This window comes from Lithobates pipiens, unplaced genomic scaffold, assembly GCF_037356315.1.
Source record: "Lithobates pipiens isolate NorthernLeopardFrog02 unplaced genomic scaffold, aLitPip1_a1.2 Scaffold_3, whole genome shotgun sequence".
Taxonomy (NCBI): domain Eukaryota; kingdom Metazoa; phylum Chordata; class Amphibia; order Anura; family Ranidae; genus Lithobates; species Lithobates pipiens.
The window spans coordinates 89,181,450-89,206,738 of record NW_027507790.1 but is presented as its reverse complement, the minus strand read 5'-3'; positions in this window follow the sequence as shown (position 1 = coordinate 89,206,738).

The following is a 25,289-nucleotide window of genomic DNA, read 5'->3' as shown; positions in this document are numbered from 1 at the left end:
AAAAGATGATGCATACCTTCCAACATTTTGAGATGGGAATGAGGGACACCTACTAACAAATGTATGTAGGCATAGGACACGCCCCCTGCCACACCCCCTTAAAGGAGAATTAACAAAAAAAGGTTAATTAAATCCACAAAGACTTTTTTTACCACTACTATTCATTTATAGTGGCTTTTAAAATGTACAGATGCAGCAAATTAGACATTGGATGAAAGGTTTAGCACTGGGGAACACTTTTTGAAAGATAAAAAGTGCATTTTATATACAACTATATAGATCAGATCAAAATGAGGGACAAATTAGGTGCAATGAGGGACAGAGGGACATTGCTCCAAATCAGGGACAGTTGGAAGCTATGGATGATGTTATGCTGAGTAAGTAAATACCAAACAGGTCATGCAAAAATTGCATCCGCCCTTGGAACAGCGCCTAAATACGTTACCTAAAAACCTCCACAGGCAATGCTTTAAAAGCCTTTACACGTTACACAGTTTACAGTTGTTACACAGGAGGTCTGGCACTACAATTATTGCTCTCAATCTAACATTTGTGGCAAAACCTCATATGTGTGATGCGACTGCCATTTACAGATGTAGCGATATGGACGGTCAGCAGAAAGCAACGTAGCTTTCACTGTTTCTAGACATCGCTTGTCCCTTTGGTAATCAGTGACCACATATTTGTGTGTCCAACAAAGGTTGGTTCAAGTAAAATATTTCTGAACCTGATGTTACTGAGTTGTTTGATTCTTGCTGCACAGTGTTACAGGGATGTCTGAAACCAGAATGTCAGGTGGGTTGTAACGTTCACTTGGTCATGGCCATTCAGATGAGCAGGTAATTCTCAGCAGGTCCCATGGGGGCTGTGCTACATTTGGGGGCTCGTCTGGGATGCTATCTGCAGCAGGCCCCAGCCAACCTAGATCAGAGCCGCAATCTGCATGGAGAGCAGCAATTTGCGTGGGAAGCCGCATCTAGGGTTGCCACCTTTTCTTCAAGCCAAACCCGAACATTTTCACGGCGCACGGCAATTTTTTTGTAGTACACGCTATAGGATTGTAAAATACCTTGGGTTACCCAAAAAGAGTAGTAATGAAGTGTGCTACACAGAACAGTTGCTATAGCCAAATTGCATTAACAGTGGAGGGACTTAAATGGGCATGATTAAATAAAACAAAAGCATTTAGTGTACCCATAAAATATGATTCGATTAATAAAAGAAATGTCAGTGACAATAGCCTACCTTAAAATTGGACACTGTCAGCCAGCAGGGCAGTGGACAGTGTCAGTAGGGCAGTAAATGGTGTCAGTAGAGCAGTAAATGGTGTCAGTAGGACAGTGTACAGTGTCAGTAGGACAGTGTACAGTGTCAGTAGGGCAGTGGACAGTGTCAGTAGGGCAGTACATGGTGTCATTAGGGCAGTAAATGGTGTCAGTAGATCAGTGGACAGTGTCAGTAGAGCAGTAAATGGTGTCAGTAGGGTAGTAAATTGTGTCAGTAGATCAGTGGACAGTGTCAGTAGAGCAGTACATGGTGTCAGTAGGGCAGTAAATGGTGTCAGTAGGGCAGTAAATGGTGTCAGTAGGGCAGTGGACAGTGTCAGTAGGGCAGTGTACAGTGTCAGTAGAGCAGTAAATTGTGTCAGTAGGGCAGTAAATGGTGTCAGTAGGGCAGTGGACAGTGTTAGTAGAGCAGTAAATGGTATCAGTAGGGCAGTGGACAGTGTCAGTAGGGCAGTACATGGTGTCAGTAGGGCAGTAAATGGTGTCAGTAGGGCAGTGGACAGTGTCAGTAGAGCAGTAAATGGTGTCAGTAGAGCAGTGGACAGTGTCAGTAGGGCAGTGTACAGTGTCAGTAGGGCAGTAAATGGTGTCAGTAGGGCAGTGGACAGTGTCAGTAGAGCAGTAAATGGTATCAGTAGGGCAGTGGACAGTGTCAGTAGGGCAGTACATGGTGTCAGTAGGGCAGTAAATGGTGTCAGTAGAGCAGTAAATGGTGTCAGTAGAGCAGTAAATGGTGTCAGTAGAGCAGTGGACAGTGTCAGTAGAGCAGTAAATGGTGTCAGTAGGGCAGTGGACAGTGTCAGTAAAGCAGTAAATGGTGTCAGTAGGGCAGTGGACAGTGTCAGTAGGGCAGTGGACAGTGTCAGTAGGGCACTAAATTGTGTCAGTAGGGTAGTAAATTGTGTCAGTAGAGCAGTTGACAGTGTCAGTTGAGCAGTAAATGGTGTCAGTCGGGCAGTGCGGTGCGGTGTGACAAGAGGGGGTGCGGTGTGACAGGAGGTGGTGCTGCGGTGTGACAGGAGGTGGTGCTGCGGTGTGACAGGAGGGGATGCAGTGTGACAGGAGGGGATGCGGTGTGACAGGAGGGGATGCGGTGTGACAGGAGGTGGTGCAGAGTGTGACAGGAGGTGGTGCAGAGTGTGACAGGAGGTGGTGCAGAGTGTGACAGGAGGTGGTGCAGAGTGTGACAGGAGGTGGTGCAGAGTGTGACAGGAGGTGGTGCAGAGTGTGACAGGAGGGGGTGCAGAGTGTGACAGGAGGTGGTGCAGAGTGTGACAGGAGGGGGTGCGATGTGACAGGATGGGGTGCAGAGTGTGACAGGAGGGGGTGCAGAGTGTGACAGGAGGGGGTGCAGAGTGTGACAGGAAGGGATGCAGAGTGTGACAGGAGGGGGTGCAGAGTGACAGGAGGGGGTGCGGTGTGACAGGAGGGGGTGCGGTGTGACAGGAGGGGCCCGTGCAAATACAGAGGAGGGGTGCAATTACAGAGAAATGAGGGACAATTACAGATGAAAGGGGTGCAAATACAGAGGAGAGGGGAAATTACAGAGGAGGGGGGGCAGTTACAGAGGGGGTGGCAAACACAGAAGGGTCAAAACATAAGGGAGAGAGAGGCGACAGGCAGCTGCTGGTGCAGAAGTTTTTAATAATGCTTAAAAGCAATCCACTCACTCTGCATGTCAGAGCTGTATATGTCAGTCTGTGAAGTTGGCTGTCCCATCCTCCCCTCCGCTCCACGCTGCTCTTATCACTGAATCGGGAAACTCATGTGAACTGTCAGCCTCTGATGATGGAGGCGTGGTTAAGCCTCTGGAATGCTCCGATTGGTCACAGCATCCCAGGCTGGCAGCTCACTGCAGTCTCCCCGCAGCTCTGTATCCTCGGCTTCCTCCAGCGATTCAGTGATAAGAGCAGATCGGAGGGGGGGATGGGACGTCCAACTTCACAGACTGACATATACAGCTCTGACATGGAGAGTGAGTGGATTGTTTGCTTTTAAGCATTTATTTTATTAAAACCTTCCGCACCAGCAGCTGTCTGTCGCCTCTCTCTCCCATATGTTTTGATTGCTCTGTAATTGCTCCCCCCGCCCGCCGCTCCGATGCCCCTGCTGTCCAGGTCCCCCTGTGTGCTGGGGCTCGTAAAAGGAGGCCCCATGGTACCCCTGTCAGCTGTCCAGGTGTGAGGCAGAGGGAAACCCGGGCACAGCCTCCTAAACCCGTACTGTCCGGGTCAAAACCGGACAGGTGGCAACCCTAGCCGCATCCATAGCCGTGGTTGCTTGGGGTCGAAGTTATGGGGTCCCAACCGACAGAAGCACAGTTCTGGAGATCTCGGGGAGTAAGCATACCAAGAGGGAGATCAGAAAGTGGCTCAGAGCTTTAGTGCCAGGACACCAGGCCTATCTGGGGGAGACTGAAGCCTCAGTGGAGATGGATCAACTCAGAGCACTGATAGAAAGGCGAGAAGAGGTGCCAGTGTGCTTTCAGGAAGAAGAGGTCCGCTTAACGGAGGAGGTGACTGCAAGGGTATTCACGCTTAAAAGCAAGAGAGGAGGGACTGAAAAGCTCACAGGAGAAGTCCTGTGCATACAGGGACCGACTTCCAAGGGGCCAGCCCCCCTCCACTCTCTTTCTACACAGATATGAGTTGCCTGTTCGATAGCTTGGTGAAGAATGGGTCTGGAAATGCTAGTCAGAGTTATCGAAGACTTTGATTTTTCTCGGGGCAGTTGCTGACGCCTATGGGAGAAGACGAATTTGAAACATGGATGTGTCAAGCTTTACAGGCTATGGGAGAGTGGAGAGTTTCAGAGGATGTGAAACAACAATGACTTAGTAAGAGCCTTCGAGGCCCAGCTGCCGATATGATCCATAACCTAAGGTTGGGCAAGAGGACTTGTGTCGCCAGGGACAACATTGAGGCTTTAAGTGCTGTTTTTGGAAGAGTTGAAACAATCGCTGATTTGATATACAAGTTCAACCACACCCATAAAAAGAGAGGGGAGAGTTTGTCTGAATACAACTCTTGGGTAGACCGGTTGCTACATCAAATCATCCTCAAGAAAGGTCTTGACCCTAAAGACCCTGATCAGGCCCGCCTTGATCAGGTGCTGCATTGGGCCTGGCCCAACCATCCTATAGTGTTGAAGCTGTTGCTGAAGCAGTGGCGGCGCTTCCATTAAGGGCGTACGGCGCTGCCCCCTCTCTCCAGCCACCCCCTCTGTGTACTGTGGATAGATTCATGCATTGCACAAATATATCCATGGCCATTGTAGCCACCCCCTATTCAGGGGCCCAGTCCCTGTTCGGACATTCTAATAGGCTTCAAAATAGGTGAACTGCGAGCGCAAAGCATTGTGCTCGCAGTTCACCCAGGTGGGTTAGCAAAGCAAATGTATATTTGCTTTGCTAACACTGAACTGCCTCTCAGTCAGTCAGGAGGCGGTTATCTAATACCCGCCACCTGATTGGCTGAAGGCACAGGTGCCTTGATTGGAGGCCTAACATAACTGAAGAATGGGAGGACAGAGAGCCTTTGATAACACAGTAGCTCACCGACGTCACTTACTGCATGTCCCACAGCTCGCCGCCGTCACCGACCACCAGGAGGGGTAAGCGTGTGATGGTCAGACAGCGAGTGGGGGGGGCACACAGGCTACATATGATGGGCACACAGTCTACATATGATGGGCACAGAGGATGCATATGATGGGCACAGAGGTAGCATATGATGGGCACAGAGACTGCATATGATGGGCACAGGCTACATATGATGGGCACAGAGGCTGCATATGATGGGCACGGGCTGCATATGATGGGCACTGAGGCTGCATATGATGGGCACAGAGGTTGCCTATGTTGGGCACAGAGGCTGCATATGATGGCACAGAGGCTGCATATGATGGGCACAGAGGCTACATATGATGGGCACAGGCTACATATGATGGTCAAAGACTGCATATGATGGCACAGTGGCTGCATATGATGGGCACAGTGGCTGCATATGATGGGCACAGAGGCTACATTTGATGGGCACAGTGGCTGAATTTTATGGGGCACAGTGGCTGCATTTGATGGACACAGTGTCTGCATTTTATGGGGCACAGTGGCTGCATTTTATAAGGGCACAATGGCTGCATTTTATGGGGCACAGTGGCTGCTTTTTATGGGACACAGTGGCTGAATTTAATGGGCACAGTGGCTGCATTTTAGGGGGCACAGTGGCTGCATTTGATGGGCACAGTGGCTACATTTTATGGGGCATAGTGTCTGCATTTGATGGGCACAGTGGCTGCAATTAATGGCATAATGGCTAAATTTTATGGGGCACAGTAGCCACATTTGATGGGCACAGTGGCTTCATTTTATGGGGCACAGTGGCTACATTTGATGGGCACAGTGGCTGCAATTGATGGCACAATGGCTGCATTTTATGGGCATAGTGGCTGCATTTGATGGCACAGTGAGGCTGCAATTGAAGTTTTTGTTTCAGAATTGTTCAGTTTGTTTGCGCCATCCCCAAAAATGTTGAGCACCAGCCACCATTGTGCTGAAGAGAACCCAGGTGGTACCAACCAATCCTGAATTGATAAGGGAGGTTCGAGAGGAAGAGGCTCTGTTGGAAGAAAAGAGCCAACGACCAAGAGATGTGAATCCTGTTACTGGAAACAAAGAGAAAGTGGTGGCTCAAGCTGGCCATGCAGAAATATAATTTTCCGATGATGACAGTGGAACTGAATCTGAACCAAAGGGGACTGACTCCCCAGACACCCATAAACCAGTTGCAGAACTAGGCAAAATGGAACTGATGGCTCAGGTAGCTCAGTCTCAGACTCAAATGTACCATGCACTGATGCGAGTGATGGAGACCCAAGCGAAAGTTCAGGAGCTAGGGACTCATGCAAGCAAACCAAAACCGTACTCAGAGCGAGAAAGGAGATGTTATGGATGTGGAGAGGCCAAACATTTTCGAGCCAAGTGTCCCAAGGCGGGTGTCAGCCCTCAACTCCTCAATGAAGTCCTGAGAGTGTTACAGAAACTACTCTTTCCAAGCCAGAGGAAAACTTCAGGGGACCTCAGTGAAGGAGCTAGTTGGGAGTCCCAATTGATGACTGCGCTCCAATGATAAGAAAGGACACTGGAAGAAAATCAAGAAAGGAGGATGCAAGCCATCAGTTCTCTCGCACCCCAAGCAAGACCCAAAATTAAACAGTGGAAGAAAGGGACAGGAAATCAATGCACACTTTGCTAAACAAACCGTTAAGTCACAAGCATTGCCTCCCAAGAGGCCTGTTAGAGCACACACCTTAGAGTGACCTGGTGGAAACCTATCCAAGAACTTAGTGGGGCCTTCCCCTATAGTATCAATCCAGGTGGAGGACATCTATACGCAAGCACTGTTGGATATTGGAACTCAAGTAACATTGCTGTATCAAGACTTTTATCATAAGTACTTGAAAAATATCCCCTTGTGCAAACTTGACAAGCTAGAAATTTGGGGAATTGGAACTCAGAGCAAGAACGGAACAAGATAAACTTTGACTCTGCTCTAGTCAGAAGGCCAGAGACCTTCGACACAATAGCAGTCGTATGCCCTCAACCGACTGGAGCCGGCCAAAATTCCCTGTTGATAGGCACTAATACCAATTTGGTAAGAAGGCTACTCACTCCCTTGGCCGTAGAGGGTGCCCCTGTTGGAAAAATCCAACTCAGTTGAGGCAAGCATTTCAGAGGGTATTGCAAGAAAAGAAGGCACCTGCGGAAGGAGTGGGATGGTTGTGGTGACTAGACACTCAAGAGAGGGTGCTAATTAGGGATGAGCTTCGAGTTCGAGTCGAACTCATGTTCTACTCGAACATTGCCTGTTCGCCTGTTCAGCGAACAGTGAACAATTTGGGCTGTTCGCAGCAAATTCGAAAAGCCGGAACACCCTATACAAGTCTATGGGAGAAATCTAAAGTGCTAATTTTAAAGGGTAATATGCAGGTTACTGTCCTAAAAAGTGTTTGGGGACCCAGGTCCTGCCCCAGGGGACATGGATCAATGCAAAAAAAAGTTTTAAAAATGGCCGTTTTTTCAGGAGCAGTGATTTTAATAATGATTAAAGTGAAACAATAAAAGTGTAATATTCCTTTAAATTTCGTAGCTGGGGGGTATCTATAGTATGCCTGTGAAGGGGCGCATGTTTCTGCTGCTTAGAACTGTCCCTGCACAAAGTGTCATTTGTGCAGGAAAAAAAGTCTTTTAAAATCACTTGCGGCTATTGTCGGGTCCCGTAATACAAAGAACACTCAATGAGTGTTCTCTGCATTAGCCGACAATTCATTCATTCATTGATAAAAAAAAAAGCGTGGGGGTTCCCCTAAATTCAATTACCAGGCCCTTCAGGTCTGACATGGATATTAAGGGGAACCCCGTGTCAAATTTTTAAAAAAAATTGACGTGGAGGTCCCCCTAAATATCCATAACCAGACCCTTCAGGTCTGATATGGATATTAAGGGGAACCCCACATTAAATTTAAAAAAAAATTGACGTGGGGGTCCCCCTAAAAATCCATATCAGACCCTTTATCCAAGCACGCAACCTGGCAGGCTGCAGGAAAAGAGGGGGGACGAGAGAGCGGCCCCCCCTCCCTCCTGAACAGTACCAGGCCACATACCCTCAACATTGGGAGGATGCTTTGGGGGTCTGTGACCCCTCAAAGCACCTTGTCCCCATGTTGATGAGGACAAGGGCCTCATCCTCACAACCCTGGCTGTTGGTTGTGAGGGTCTGCGGGTGGGGGGCTTATCAGAATCTGGAAGCCCCCTTTAACAAGTGGACCCCCAGATCCCGGCCCCCCCCCTGTTTGAAATGGTAAGGGGGTACAAAAGTACCCCTACCATTTCACAAAGAAAGTGTCAAAATGGTTAAATAAGACAAACACACTTTTGAAAAATTCCTTTAATAAAAATGAAAAAAACAAAAAAAAAAGATTCCAGCGGTGCTAATCCACTCTTGCTATCCAGCGACGGGTCTCCGGGGTCCAGCGATGGATGATCATATCCAGCGACGGGGGATCTCTCAGTCCAGCGCTGTCCATACATCCTTCTTCTGTCTCCACTCCGGAGACACTGCAGAGAGCCCAGCGCTGACGTTTCTTATATTAGGAGGGCGGGGCCACCCGTCACCTGACCCCGCCCCTCTGACGCTGGAGAGGGAAGCCAGGGGTTCCCCAGTGACGTGTGGGTGACCCCGCCCCCTCTGATGTAACGCAGGTTTCCGTTACATCAGAGGGGGCGGGGTCACCCATACGTCACTGGGGAACCCCTGGCTCCCTTCAAGGCAGGTCCGTTTATGAGATTTAGAAGACCTTGTCTTGTGAACAACTGGCTGAAAGGAAAAGGTTAGTAAGTGATTAAAGAGTCCTGAAGCCCTTATGCTTCTCCGATCGCGGTGGTGAGAAAGAAGAATGTGTCTCTTCGGATGTGCATTGATTATCGAACCTTAAATCAAAGGACTATCCCAGATCAAAACACGACCCCTCGCATAGCCTAACCATAGACATAGCCTTGCAGTGCTTTTCCGGGACCAAATGGTTCAGTGTATTGGGCATAAAAAGTGGATACTACCAGATCCCTATGCATCCAGAAGACCGAGAGAAGGCGGCCTTTATTAGCCCACAGACCTCTGTCACCTACTTAGGACATGTGGTATCCACAGAGGGGATAGTCACTGACTCCCAACAACTAGAGGCGGTTACTTCTTGGCCCCACCCAACCACAGTCACCGAATTGAGGTAGTTTTTGGGTTCCTGCTCCTGTTACAGACGGTTTGTGAAGAACCTCTCCCAAATTGCTTGGCCATTGAACAAGATGCTACAGAAGCAAAAGGATAGAGAACAGCAGAAAACCCAGAAAGGAGGAGGCTAAAAGCCTAGGGAATTTATCCAGGACCAGTGGACAGTGAAGTGTGAGAGGTCCTTTGAGAGGTTGAAGGGGAGTCTGGTCGAAGCTCCAGTATTGGCCTACGCTGACCCCTCAGAGCCTTATGAATTACACATGGATGCCAGTAGAGATGGTATTGGGGGAGTGTGGTACTAACTACCCCCTGACCTACTTGTTATCCTCTGCTAAATTGGAAGCCACTGGGCATCGGTGGTTAGCCGCTTTATCAGGGTTCCAATTAAGTTTGAAATATCAGCCAGGAGTGGGAAATAGAGACACTGATGCTCTTTCCTGAAGACCATACTTCACCCAGAATGATCAGAGAAGTTGGGTTTAATTATGGTACCTCCCGAAGGAGTACAAGCAGTGTGCCAAGGGGTGGAATACAAATACAGGGGGGCCATAGGGGCTGAAGCTTTGGGAGTACCAAAACACTATTGTAACCTAACGCAAGTACGCAGCCAAGAATTGCCTCAACTGAATAAGGAGGACATGGGGAGAGATCAGTGGGAAGATCCGATAGGAAATCTAATAAGAAGTCACTATCGACTAAAGACCCTCGAATACTGATGAATAATCCCATTGAGGGCGCCAAAGTGATTCATAGGGAATGGGAATGAATGAAAATAGAGGAGGGGATCCTATATCGAAGAGATCCCTCCGAAGAGGCAGAAAGTGTAAGCCTGCTGTTCCTTCCATTGTTTGACTGTGCCCAGATAGAACTTTTAAACTAGTCAGGGACCGATTCTACTGGCCGAATGTGAGAACAGAAGTGCAAAGTTACTGTCGCTCTTGTGTCATGTGTATCCAGAGAAAGACTCTACCAGTGGAATTGGTGTGCATTGATTTCCTGTGTCTGGAACCTGATCTGAGTGGGAGGAGTAATGTCCTAGTTGTGACAGATCATTTCACATGATAGGCCAAGGCTTTACCCACCAGGGATCAACAAGCTAGCACGGTGGCCAAGACTCTAGTGGGGAAGTTCTTTGTGACTGTGTGAACTCTTGAATATAAAGAAGTCGAGAACTACCCCTTACCACCCTCAATGTGATCAACGGCCAGAGCGGTTTACCCATACTCTCTTGAACATGCTGGGAACCTTCCGACTAGAGAAGAAACAACATTGGGGAGACCATATTGCTTCAATAGTCCATGCCTACAATAGCACCTCGAATGATTACATTACATTATTGATGATACATTAACAGGCTAAGGAAGAATCTAAAGGTAGCCTATGAGAAAGCCAGAAGAAAGCAATAAGAGGAACTTAGATCTTAAAGTATGAGTTCAAGATCTAGAATGTGGAGACCAAGTGTTGTTGCACAGTCTATGGGTGCCAGGGAAACATAAGCCAGCTGATCGATGGCGTTCCCAACCTTACATTGTTTGCCAATGACTGCCTGGACTTCCTGTCTGGGCTGGGCTTAGCCCTTCCTTCTCTGTGCTGGCCGCTAAGTTGTCAGCTAATTGCCAGCTTCCATCTCTCTTCACAGTTACTCAGCTGTTGATGATCCTGTTCGTCAGTCCTGCCTACTTAAGCTGTTCAGTCCAGAGGAGCTCTGCCTTCGCCTTGGTCACATCACAAGAAAATATCTCCTGTGTTCCTGTTTAAAGACTGGCTTTGCTGACATCCCTTCTGGCTCCAGATCCTGCTTGCTGTTCCACTACTTTATCCCTGGCTTCTGGCTTGGCTGACTATCCGTTCCGGTTACTGAACTTTGGCTATGTTTTGACTACGTTTGTTCTTTTTACTTTTATTATTAAACATTTGTGATTTAACCGTACTTTTGTCTCGGTCTGATTTCATGGTTTCTGACAGTAGGCGAAGGCCTTGAATTCAGAAGATGCAGTCAATCCACTTGTTGGTAATATTTTTTCCAGATTCTATGAACTGGATCACCGCATGGATCAGTCCGCCATGGCGTTACAAATGCTCCTGAGTCGCGCGGCTCACCTGAAATCTCCCATTGTGGCCACCCCGATACAACCTATGTTGCGGGCCGACCCTGCTGCTGCTCCAGTCTCTGTGCAGGCACCCGCCTCGAGTATTACCTCTATTAGAGGTATGTCTGGTTCCGCTCCACTTCCCCAGCAATTTGGGGGCAATCCATTCCAATGCAGAGGGTTTCTCAACCAGGTTGAGATATACTTTGAGATGCTGCCCCAGTCATTTCCCACGGACAGAAGCAAAGTAGGTTTCATGATATCTTTGCTTTCTGAGAGAGCCTTGGCCTGGGCAAACCCTCTATGGGAGATGCAAAAACTTGTTGTGTTGAGTTACCCAGAGTTTGTGGTTTTGTTTAAAAGGGTATTTGATGTTCCTGCGTGCTCGACTTCTGCTGCCAAGTGTCTCATGTCCATCGAACAGAGTACAAGAACTGTTGCCGACTACACCATTGAATTCCATACTCTGGCAGTAGAGGCTGCGTGGAACAATGAGGCCCTCATGGCTGCTTTTTCTAATGGTCTCTCAGATACCATAAAGGATGATCTAGCAGCCTGAGATATACCCACTGAGCTGGAGAAGTTGACTATGTTTGCCATCCTCATTTACTCCAGACTCAGAGAAAGACTCTCTTTTAAGGAGCGCTTGCGGAAGCCTCCTGTATGTTTGCCTCCGATCTTTGCAGTCCCACCCGTACCTCCCTCACCTCCTATGCCTCCTGGTACCGAGTAGGGCAGTGAAGTTGAACCTATGCACTTGGGTTTCACGCGTCTCTCTGCGGACGAGAGAGCCTTTAGGAGGAGGGAGAGATTGTGCCTTTATTGCAGCCAGTCAGGTCACTTTTTGAAGTCCTGTCCTATCCGTCCAGGGAACGACCGAACCTTGAAGTCCTGTCACAGACAGACCTTAGGTGGCATTGTTTCACCCCCAGTTATCCAGAAGGATAAGCCCCTCATTTTGGTCACCCTTTCTTGGGCTGAGTCGTTCGTCAGGATACAGGCTCTAATCGACTCTGGGGCTGCAGGCCTGTTCATTGATGCTGCCTTTGTATCGAAGTACTCGATTACGCTGCAGCTGTGTGACACTCCACTTGCCTTTGACGCTCTTGACGGGAGACCTCTACAACCTGCCCATGTGAATCATGAGACAGTTCCATTGTCCATGGCCGTAGGGGCTCTTCACCATGAGATAATCCAATTCCAAGTTATTTCCTCATCTAAGTTTCTGCTGGTTATTGGTTATCCTTGGTTACAGAGACACAACCCCTCTTTTGATTGGCTCCAGGTTATCTCCCGGTCACCACAATGCAGTGAGACATGCTTCTAGAAGGTAGCCAAGGTCCTGTGCACCTCTTCACTCTACTCCCTGCCAGAGGAGTACTGCAATTTTAGCAATGTCTTTGACAAAGGTCAAACCAGCAGTTTTCCTCCACGGCGGCCATATGACTGCGCAATTGACCTTCAACCTGGTGCCATACCCTCTCGTGGCCGGGTTTACCCTTTGTCGGTCTTGGAGGATAAGGTCATGGAGAAGTATGTTGCAGACGCACTTTCTCGAGGTTTCATCCGCAAATCCTCATCTCCTGCTGGTGCTGGTTTCTTCTTTGTGAAGAAGACGAGTGGTGCACTGAGACCTTGTTTTGGAGCCGCGCTCTCTGTATCTTATAGAAAGGAGAGAACAAAAGCCCTTGGGCTTTGAGTGAGGTGGGAGAGATTTGGCACACGTTCACAGGAAAATGCAATAGAATCAATTTATTAATTACAAAATGTTACATAACCAAATGTTGTATTATTTTTTGTTTCAGACACAAATGCATCTGCCCCTGAAGTGCGAGCAAAAAGACCCATACACACGATCAGACTTTTTGACAACAAACATGCAAATTAGCTGTTTTGGAGCAACATCCGACCGTGTGTACGCTCCATCGGACAAACTTTTTTTGGTTTTCATCGGACTTTTGTTGGCTGTGCGAACGGACAAACTTTCTGGCAACAAAAGTCCGATGGAGCAAAGTCTGATCATGTGTACAGAAAACCATAGGACTTTTGTACAAAGTACAAACAGGCATGCTCAGAACCAATGCAAAAGATCAGACAACATTACAGAAGTTGACCAAAGGTGGCGGTAGTGGTAGACCTCTTTGGTGGATAGATCTGAGTGTTTTGACTTGTAGAGGGTGCATGGAGTAGATCCCTTTAAGCATAGAAGGATTGTGAGGAGTACTGTGCATGAATAGAAAGTACTGGTACATTCGTTTTTTTTACATTACACATGGCCAAGGCATTTTGGGGGATTGCGGCTTCCCCTTTCATTTAGGACTTTGGTAGGGTCAGATCTGTTGGTAGTGAGCACTGCAGTATGTGTCCTAATATGATAAAGGTGTCATTTGGTGCCTGCTGTGCCTAGAGTGGCAAACAGGGCCAGATTAAGAACATCATGGGCCTGGTGCTAAGGATTTTGGTGGGGCCTTTTATAAACAATAAATAAATAAAAATGCTAACTATTTTTTGTTATACCAAATTAAAGAGAGAGAGGGAGGATGAGAGAGAGAGAAAGAGAGAGAGAGAGAGAGAAAGGAGATGAAAGAGGTGTGAGGGGTAAGGGAGGGAGGATGAGAGAGAAAGGGGGGGATGGGAGAAAGAGGATGCACATGAGCATGTGTGGGAATGATATCAATGCAGCCTGGCCAAGGCAAGTGACCAAAGGCACAGAACCCAGAAGGAAGACCGGGTGAAGATGGAAGTGCCCGGGCCCCGTCGAATTGATCACAGCACAGCACTGGAGGGCTCAGTCTGACAGGTAAGTGTACCCTAATGTGCTAATATGCTGTGCATACTTGTACATTATGGCATAACCTACCCCAGGGCCTCTAAAAAGTAGTAATGTTAGAAAAGTTTACGACCGCTTTAATATCACAGGAACCTCTCATGGGGCCCCCTACTGACCCTGTGGCCCTTGGGCAGTGCCTAAGTGCATAGTTGTCAACATTTCAAAAATATTTTCCGGGACGCTTTTTTTACAAGTGCTATATTTAGAGTAGCTGACATCCCCCGTGTTCCTCTATACATCACAATAGTAATTACAAAATTAAATAAGTACTAATAATGAGGCAGAACAAATATGAGGACTGTGAGAGTTCCTTCAGTTGAACTGACAAAAGTGTGCCCATTCTAAAGCTGGTAACATTGAGGAATTTTCAGTATAATTTTAAAGAACAGTTTTTGTGGGTAAGAGGCATAGGGGAGGAGTATGGATGGTATAAAAGTGGGAAGTATGTGCAGGTGAGGGAGAGGAATGTGGAGGATCTAACAGTGGGCACTATGTACATGAGAGGAGTGCAGAGGGTATGGCAGAAGGCACTATGTACAGGAGAGGAGTGTGAAGGGTATGACAGTGGGCAGTATGCACAGCAGAGGAGTGTAAAGGGTATGACATTGGGCACTATGTATAAGAGAAAAGTGTGGAGGGTATGACAGTGAGCAATATGTACAGGAGTGTGGAGGGTATGACAGTGGGCACTATGTACAGGAGAGAAGTGTGGAAAGTAGGACAGTAAGCAGTAATAACAGGAGAGGAGTGTGGAGGGAGGGTATGACGGTGGGCACTATGTATAGAAGAGAAGTGTTGGAGGTATGACAGAGGGCACTATGTATAGGAGAGGAGTGTGGAGGGTATGACAGTGATGACCCCTGATGACCCCTGATGAAGTCACATGACGATACGCGTAGGAACACAATTGGCCAGTGAGGACACCGGAAGTGACGTCCGGAAGCACGAACGTGGCGCGCGTTCGTTTAGTTGTGCTTATTTTTATCTGTTTTAAATGTGAGTACCTATACCTTCGTTTTATACCCAATAAACTGTGAATACGTACTTCACCATTGGAGTGTTCCCCTTGCTTTCTCTGCATGTTACAACGTGCCTATGGTGAACGAGTGCCTAGGACTACATCACCTATTGAACTTACAACATTGGACAACAAGTGCCACTTTGGAAGTGCTGTTTACCTTACAGCAGTAAGGATACTGTGTTTTTTTGACCACTGAACGGACATGTTTTTTGCATTATTATAGTTTACTTTATTTCTGTTTTTGGAGCCTTTGTTCAAACACATGTTTCACTGTGCATGGACCATTAACATTATGTGCATTTATTGATTTTTTATTGCACTCGTATAACGACACCCAGCATTTAATTATATATATATATATAAAAAAAATTTTTTTTTTTTTTTCTCTTCTTATCAATGTAGATTATTTACATTGTGTTTTTTTTTTTTTTTGTTTCTTGCACTTTATTACTTATGAATTTGCGTGCACTGAACACTGCTTCACTGCCATTCTGTATTTAAATATAGAAGACCCGTCATACCTAGTTTTTATGCTAAGTGCACAATTTGATTTGGTGTGTTGCACTTTAGAATTTATGCACATTGTCTGAGTTTATTCAAACACATAGTCTCACATTTATTCTGCATTTACTTTTGGTTGTTACCTAGGTACATGCTAGTTGATTTTAGTTTAATTAGATTTATTTAGCTGGAGCGCAACACCATTTCTTAATCACCATGACAGTGAGTAGTATGTACAGGAGACGAGTGTGGAGGGTATGACGGTGGGCACTATGTATAGGAGAGAAGTGTATGACAGCGGGCACTATGTACAAGAGAGGAGTGTGTAGGATATGACAGCGGGCGTTATGTATAGGAGAGAAGTGTGAAGAGTATGACAGTGGGCACTATGTATAGGAGAGAAGTGTAGAGAGTATGACAGTGGGCACTATGTATAGGAGAGGAGGATGAAGTAATCTGGGAAGGAAAAATGTAAAGGTTTGTGGAAGGATGTTTAGGGACTGTGTAGTGGTTAAGCGGGCCATACATGGATTGAAATTACACCAATTAAGCAGAGACCAGCCATAGTCGATCTATGTATGGGCTAGCTGGTTTTACATAAGTCAACCTATTAACCGACTTGAGTACAACCAGCCTGTCAGGTTTTCCCCAAAACAATCAGTGCTGCCAGCTATAGTTCGCAACACTAATTATTGTATTCACTGGAAGAACCCAATAACACTGTGGGAGTGATTTTTTTAGATTGAAAAAGCCCATGGTGTGCAAAACACACCCAAAAAACTTCCACCCGGTGCCAAAAAAAGTGCACACACATAAAGAACAACACACTAAAAAGTGCAGACGGGTGTCTGATATCCTCCACTAGGAAGGACCTTACCCTGATCCCCCGGGGCGTTAGGCTCCAGACAGGGAACGGGGGTACCAGATTCATCATGGCCATCCAGCCGAAGCCGGACGACCTCCTTTCCCCGGAAGGTCTGCCAAAACAGACCCACCCAGGTACTAGGTACTATGGGGCTCCCCCGAAGGGAGACCCCCCCAATAGAGGGTGGACCAAGCCAGAAGGCCTATGTCCCCCCTCCCACAAGACTTTCAGGATAGGTCCGAGGACCAACACCCTACTCATCAAACGTGCAGTGACATGACACACAAACAAAAATAAAAAGTGAGGAAAGGGATAGTGAAGAGGAGAGTGAAAAGGTGGCCATTGTGCAATACAATGACCAGGCCCTCCGGCCAGGAATCAAAAATTCCTCTGGTCCTAGCCAAAAGGCCGGGCCTTAGAGGCAGGTGTAAAAAAGCGTGTTGTATGGTGACGTGACCAAGGTGCCAGATATCAAAGTGCAAGCACAGTGAATGTAAGGCACCCCTGGACTGCCACTCCAGGGGCACATCACCATGGGCTTTTCAACCGAAGCACCTGTGACCCCCAGCCCAGACCACGACAGCCCCCACCCCAGCCAGAAAGGAGATCTAGGAGCTTAGTGAGACCCTTTACCATCAGGTCACACCCTCGCTCCCATCACTCCTACCTAATTACATTCGGGAAGTACAGGCTGTTCCCCTGGTGGGAGAAAGGGGAACAAACGTTCCCTTCCGAAAAACTGACCGGAGCTAAAGCTGCCACAATCCAAGCCAGAAGGCCATGGTCCCCTCCCCTGGCGCCGACCAGTGGTTCTCCATCCTCATCAGAAGGCTTCCCTTTCGGCTACGAACCGCTCCAGGTCACCTTCACACCAGCAGGCTTTGCATAGCAATCGCCACCCCTGCTCCACCTCGCCGTAGAACAGGGATGGAAGCAAGCGCCACCTCCTGGTAACTGATAAGAACAGATACTACACTTGATCTTAGATTGCCCCATTTACAGGTCAGCAGATGAGAGGGTGTGTGGGGACAGGCTGGGCACTGGTTCGTATCAGAGCCAGATACACACAGGTTACATACGCCACGGTCGTTAGAGTGAGAGCAATAATTCTAGCACTAGACCTCCTCTGTAACTCTAAACATGTAACCTGTAAAAAAATGTAAAGCATCGCTTAGTACACAACAAAAAATCGTGCTAACTTTAGTGTTTTTTTTATGAATGAAATAGTTTCTTTCCAAAAAAAAGTTTGAAAAATTGCTGCTCAAATATCGTGTAACATAAAAAGTTGCAAAGACCACCATTTTTATTCCATAGGGTGTCTGCTAAAACAATATATAATGCTTGAGGGTTCTGAGTAATTTTCTAGCATAAAAAAATGATGATTTTTACATGTAAGAGAGAAGTCTCAGAATGGCCTGGGTGGCAAGGGGTTAATTATCATAAGTAATATACAAATAATTATTATAAGTACTGTGAGTTCATCCTCTCAGTCTGCTGCAGAGTGTTCCAGCTTGTATTTATACTGCCGCTCTGTATGTAGCTTCTGACAGGCTGCGCAAGGAGCCCCGTATCTCTGGAACCATAGATGATAGCAGTCCCATATTTTAACCAGTGATGAAATGGGCGTGATCACCGAGCTACAATCCTCGAAGTTGATTTATTTTTTATTTTTTGGCAAATGGGCCTATCTTGAGAAAGGGGCCTGGAGCTGCAGCTCCAATAGCCCCTATGTTAATCCGGCCCTGCTGGCAAAAAGCTTTCTTTGAAGTGAAGTGACAGCCTTCTTTGCTTTTGATGCTTCAAAAAAAGGCTGTCACTTCACTCACAGTTTTAGTAGTGACTGAGACCCATTCCACTGGTTTCACTGCTGGCTGTCACTGTGTGTTTTCTAGGACCACCTGGTGTCTAGCAACCAGTGATGTCATGTAATGCAGAGAGAAGCACCAGCATTCAGAGCAGGGGAGGATGTAACTTCCTCCTAGTGTTCAGCTCCACCCACCTCCTCCAGCCTCTGCAGCGGTGGCTCCTGCTCTGAAAGGGAAGGGAAGTGTATCTGAGAGTCTGAGGTAAGACCCAGGGAATAGAACTTGTTGGGCTGTCATGAGGGAGCCAGGCAGAGATGCAGGTACAGAGAGAGGATGTCAGTTGAGCTGGTGCTGGACGACATATGACACCCTCGGAGGGATAGAAAGGGTAGGAGGATGTCACATCCTTAGACGTCAGGGGTTCATGCTTGGACTTGTAGTTCTTCACTTTTGGGGGATGTGACCAGCATTAATCCCTCAGAGCTGAGGAAGTGACACCCTCCAACTAATGAAAGACTACAAGACCCAGTGTGAACCCCTGAGATCTAAGAGGTCACATCCTTAGAACTCAGGGGTTCATGCTGGGGCTGATAGTCCTTCACTTTTGGGAATACGACCCCAAGTAAAGTCCCATCCTGAACCCTTCAGAGCTGAGCACGTGACACCTCCCCCCAAAATCAAAGAGATGCTGGCTGCTATAGAGGGGATGACCCCAGGCACCATGCAAGAGATGCAGGGGAATTGCCCCAAGTGCCCAAGCTAGTGCCCCCCTGCTGGGCAAGTTAGTGGAGCCAAATTCCAGCATTGGACTCTAGTACACAGGGCTGGTTCACACCATGTTCAGGGATGGACATTATCCTGTTAGCCTAGGCAACCCATCGGAGGAGAAATAAAGATGTATCAGGCTACGCACATTGCGTAGGATATGCAACGTGCTTAGGGTACACTATGGGAAGGGGCGGACTGACAACTCATGGGGCCCCCGGGCAATAGGAGATTATGGGGCCCCCAGGCAATCAGACATTATGGGGGCCACACAGTATACACAAACACACACACACTGTATACAATAACGCAGTATACACAGTCGTTTCTATTGGCTGAGAAGGTACTGAAGAGGTGGGGCAGCTATAATCTAAAGATTTTTAGACGAAAAGGATGTTGGTAAGGGACATTTCAGAGACTGATGTAAAAAAAACACAGATTTTTACATACTTTCTCTGGCTTTGCTGAGGCTGGCAACCCTGATGGGGCCCCTTAGTCGTACAGGGCCCTCGGGCAGTGCCCGAGTGGCCCAATGGTCAGTCCGCCCCTGACTATAGGCTTAGCTAGATACTGTCTTCATTATTCTTCTCTGGTGCTGTGCTGGTCGGCCTCCCTCCTAGGCACTTGTCAAGAATGTCAACAGTTGCACTTTATGATACTTCCATCATAGTTCACATATTTCATGTACCATGTATTTCCTGAAACTTTCTAATAAAAAGATTGAATTGATAAGTGTAAGTTGCTTTCATAGTGCTTCTGTGTCATTAACAGTCTAGTTTTGTGTATTCTTTTCTTCTTTTTCACAGGGTCTGTGCAAAATGTCTAGAAACATGTTAATAGCAAGCAATTTGCCGGAGCACAAATTTTTCAGATCCAGAGTGGATTTGGGGCTGGGAAAACATGGTTCACATGCTCAATTCGGCCCTGTTGGCTAAGATTCTGCATTAGCATGACAACAGGTTATGCAAGCACAGAAATGTTTGATTATGCAATAAGCTGTTAAAATGAGCTCTACTAAGCAGTTGCTTAAAGTGGTTGTAAACTTGACTGTGAGGAGACTCAAGATGAAGACCAAAGTTAGGGGGACTAACAAGGGAGGAAGTGAAAGAAAGTCGGCTCCCCTTGCCCCACATCTTGTAGTTATGTAGTCTGGAGTGTGGAGGCCTTCTGGGCCTGTGCCTGGCAGTAATTCTCAAGGGAGGACTCACAACTGAGCATTTTATGATGGAGTGCTTTGGTAAGGTGGCTGCAGTTTAACAAGTTGAACTTCTGCAACTAATGTGCTATGCGCTATAAGGATTAAATGAACTGTGGTGTTATGCACTGTAGAGAGAAAGACATATTGCTTTGCCAGTGAGTTATGCAAGTTGTGTTACAATAAAGAGTTGGAAAAGCATCTTGAACATTTTTTATTCTGGGAAGCAGACCTCCAGCTGATAATACAGTATATGAGTACTGTGTGAAGGGTGGGTAGTGGGTAGGTTGCATATATAAGAATGTTATAACAAATAAAGAATGTGGCATACTTAGCATATTTTAAACTTGAAGCAAATCACTAACACTCCTCTGCCCCCTTAGAGCCAGAGAAGGGCCCCTTTACCTTTGTGGTCAGCGGGAGAAGGACCCCTTTTCATTGGTAGATAGTGAAAGTTAGTTAGTTACCTTACAATAGTGGTTAGTGGAGAAGTGGTTCCTTACATTGGGTGTAAGTTTAGTACCCATTTACATGAACAGTCAGTGGAAAGAATTCTGTATTACAGACAAATAAAAAGATTGCTTGCGCTAGTGAATACTTACCTGAGATATGAAAGGAGAGGCACCACTTGTCCCATGCTGCTGAATCTGCCAAGTGGCATTGATGCCAGAACTATGCCAGCACTGCCAGTTGGGAGATGCACCTGCCATTGTTTACAGAACAAGAAAACCCTAGCAAATTCTGGAGGAACCCCAGGATTCCATTGAACTCTGGTTGGAAAATGCTTCTCAGTGGAACCCTGAATGCAAAAGGCTACTCAACAGAACCTGGATTGAAAAATGATGCTCCATGTAACTACGATTGAAAAAGGCTGCTCCATGATCATGTTGATCATTTTTTATGTTTTCTACTATATATGTGGCTATTGTTTTTGATGTTGCATCATCTTAGAAACAGAAAATTTTAAACAAAATCCATGTGACCTTATCCCCATATTCTGTAATCAACTGTATCCTGTTTTGTGGTTCCTATTATTGAGAGCTTTTTTGCCTTTCATTTTATTTTGTGATTGAGATGAGATCAGCTTCACTTTAAACGTTTTTTCTTTAAAAAAAAATAGGATGTTGGCTCAAACTTGTCTTGCATACACACGGTCACACATATGTCACACATATGTTGTGAGAAATTCCGAACGTCAAGAACGCGGTGACGAACAAGACGTACGACGAACTGAGAAAAGTGAAGTTCAATAGCCAGTGCGGCTCTTCTGCTTGATTCCAAGCATGCGTGGACTTTTGTGCATTGTGTGCACAAGTTCAGAATTTCCGACAACAATTTTGTTGTTGGAAAATTTGAGAACCTGCTCTCAAAGACTTTCTGAAAACATGCTCACATCGAACATTTCCTGTCGGAAGTTTGTACGTTTGTACGCGGCATAAATCTTGTGAACTTGCCACACATTTTCACTGGCAAGGTGTACACTTGCAGAGCACTTAAAGCACAAGTTCTAGTTGACACTTTTCCAATTTGTAGCAAATTTGTGTGGCAAATCTCTAACAAGAGCAAAGTTGAAGTGGTGAGTCTACAGCAGGAGCTCTGCAAGTCACAGTGACCCCTGTGGTGGGATGACTATTGCACAGCATAACTGAACCAAAACTTGCAGCAGACTTGCAGAATGTTTGCAAAGAAAGTTGATCTGGAGTCATGCAATGCGGACTTGATGCAATTGTGCAACAAACTTGTAAAGCCTGGCTTTAGCGGTAGCTTAGCAAATCATTTTCAAAAAGCTCAATTGCTTGCTATCTGGGGAGTTGTGGAGAGTAGACATTTCTAGTTCATCCTTTAGCTGCTGACTGTAATTGATAACAGAAGTATAGGTGTATAGCCAGACACACTCCACCAAGCTGGTTATAATCAAAAGCAGACACCTTTTGGAATTAAATTTCTTTCCAAATGTTTTTTTCTTTACCTATGTCTCTTTATGACTCCTTTTCTGTTATCCACTAGTCAAGTGTCCTTTAAGCTGATAAGAATTAAAAAATGTTACACTTTTCTCATAAAAATAATTTTTGAGCTCTGAATGGGGTAATACAGTTTTTCATAAGCAATATGAGGAGACTTCAGTATACATTTTATACCAGGAGGAAGCATATTTATAAAACTGTTAATATGACATACATTCACCAACTAATCACTGTAGGTGAATCTTCCTGGTGCATGTGTTTTAGGTGACAGTGAATGAATAACCACATGTAAATTACATAGTTACATAGTAGGTGAGGTTGAAAAAAGACACAAGTCCAACCTATGTGTGTGATTATATGTCAGTATTACATTGTATATCCCTGTATGTTAGGGTCGTTCTGGTACTTATCTAATAGTTTCTTGAAACTATCAATGCCCCTTGCTGAGACCACCACCTGTAGAAGGGAATTCCACATCCTTGCTGCTCTTAAAATAAAGAACCCTCTACGTAATTTAAGGCTAAACCTCTTTTCTTCTAATTTTAATGAGTGGCCATGAGTCTTGTTAGCCTTTTGCGAAAAAGTTGTATCCCTATTGTGGGGAGTATGGTATTTGTATATTGAAATCATATCCCCTCTCAAGCATCTCTTCTCTAGAGAGAATAAGTTCAGTGCTTGCAACCTTTTCTCATAACTAATATCCTCTAGAGCCTTTATTAGCTTTGTTGCCTTTCTTTGTACTCGCTCCATTTCCAGTACATCCTTCCTAAGGACTGGTGCCCAGAACTAGACAGCATTTTCCAGGTGCGGCCGGACCAGAGTCTTGTAAAGCGGGAGAATTATAGTTTTATCTCTGGAGTTAATCCCCTTTTTAATGTATGCCAATATTCTGTTTGCTTTGTAAGCAGCAGCTTGGCATTGCATGCCATTGCTGAGCCTATCATCTACTAGGACCCCCAGGTCCTTTTCCATTCTAGATTCCCCCAGAGGTTCTCCCTCCAGTGTATAGATTGCATTCCTATTTTTGCCACCCAAATGCATTATTTTACATTTTTCTACATTAAACCTCATTTGCCATGTAGTTGCCCACCCCATTAATTTATTCAGATCTTTTTGCAAGGTTTCTACATCCTGCGAAGAAGTTATTGCCCTGCTTAGCTTAGTATCGTCCGCAAATACAGAGATTGAACTGTTTACCCCATCCTCCAGGTAGTTTATGAACAAATTAAATAGGATTGGTCCCAGCACAGAACCCTGGGGGACCCCACTACTCACCCCTGACCATTCCGAGTACTCCCCATTTATTACCACCCTCTGAACTCGCCCTTGTAGCCAGTTTTCAATCCATGTACTCACCTTATGGTCCATGCCAAGAGACCTTATTTTGTACAGTAAACATTTATGGGGAACTGTGTCAAATGCTTTTGCAAAATCCAGATACACCACGTCTACAGGCCTTCCTTTATCTAGATGGCAACTCACCTCCTCATAGGTTAGTAGATTGGTTTGGCAAAAACAATTCTTCATGAATCCATGCTGATTACTGCTAATGATACCTTTCTCATTACTAAAATCTTTTACATAGTCTATTTATCGTACCCTCCAAGAGTTTACATACTATTGATGTTCGGCTAACTGGTCTGTAATTCCCAGGGATGTATTTTGGGCCCTTTTTAAATATTGGTGCTACATTGGCTTTTCTCCAATCAGCTGGTACCATTCCAGTCAGTAGACTTCAGTAAAAAATAGGAACAATGGTCTGGCAATTACTTGACTGAGTTCCCTAAGTACCCTCGGGTGCAAGCCATCTGGTCCCGGTGATTCATTAATGTTAAGTTTCCTAAGTCTAATTTTAATTCTGTCCTCTGTTAACCATGGAGTTGCTTCCTGTGATGTGTCTTGAGGAGAAACACTGCAGTTTTGGTTACTGAAGCCCCTCGATTCCCTCGTGAAGACTAAGGAGAAGAATAAATTCAATACCTTTGCCATCTCCCCATCCTTTGTAACCAGATTTCCTCCCGCATTCTTTATTGGGCCAATATGGTCTGTCCTCCCTTTTTTACTATTTACATACTTAAATAATTTCTTGGGATTTTTTTGCTCTCATCCACTATGAGTCTTTCATGTTCTATCTTAGCCATTCTTATTGCACCCTTACATTTCTTGTTGCATTCTTTATAAAGTCTGAATGCTGATGATGATCCTTCAACCTTGTATTTTTTGAAGGCCTTCTCCTTTGCTTTTATATGCATTTTTACATTGCAGTTAAGCCATCCAGGACTTTTGTTTGCTCTTTTAAATGTATTACACAACGGGATGCATTTTCTAATACCCTTATTTAATATGCTCTTAAAGAAAACCCATCTTTCCTCCGTGTTATTTGTTCCTAAGATTTTATCCCAATTTATGCCTTCTAGTAAGATTCGTAGTTTAGGGAAGTTGGTTCTTTTGAAATTCAGTGTCTTTGTATTCCTCTTATGTTTCCTATTTGTGTGATTTATACAGAAGCCAATTGACCTGTGGTCGCTGTTTCCTAATTTGCCCTGTATTTCCACATCCGTGATCAGGTCTGTATTGTTGGTAATCAGTAGATCCAGTAATGCTTTATTTCTAGTTGGTGCATCTACCATCTGACCCATAAAATTGTCTTGCAAGACATTTAGGATCTGACGAGCCCTAGATGAATGCGTGGTTCCCTCTGCCCAGTCTATGTTTGGATAATTAAAATACCCCATTATGATAACACTTCCCATCCTTGCTGCTAATTCAAATTGTGATGGCAGATCAGTCTCCCCTTCCTCCCTCAGGTTAGTGGGCCTATAGCATACTCCCAATATTATTTTCCCCTTAGCTTCATCCCCTGCCCTAAATGGCAAGTGAATGTCACATTCTCTGCTTTATAAATGTAGCACTGTCCCCGTAGGGCTTGCTGAGTGTTGACTTCTTAGGCCTCTCTCTAGTTACCAGTAGCTGGATGCTAAGGGTTCCCGCTTGTCCCATCCTTCTCTCGCTTGCTCGTTACCAGTCCAGGGTATTTGTATTTTTGTATTTTATGTTGGAACTTGGATGGGAGAAGGGATTAGTGGGATATTCCATCTGGAACTATTCACAATGGATAAGAACAACTATCACTTGTCCAGATAGCAAGCAATTGTGCTGCTAGTTTGAAAATTACTTCCTAAGCTA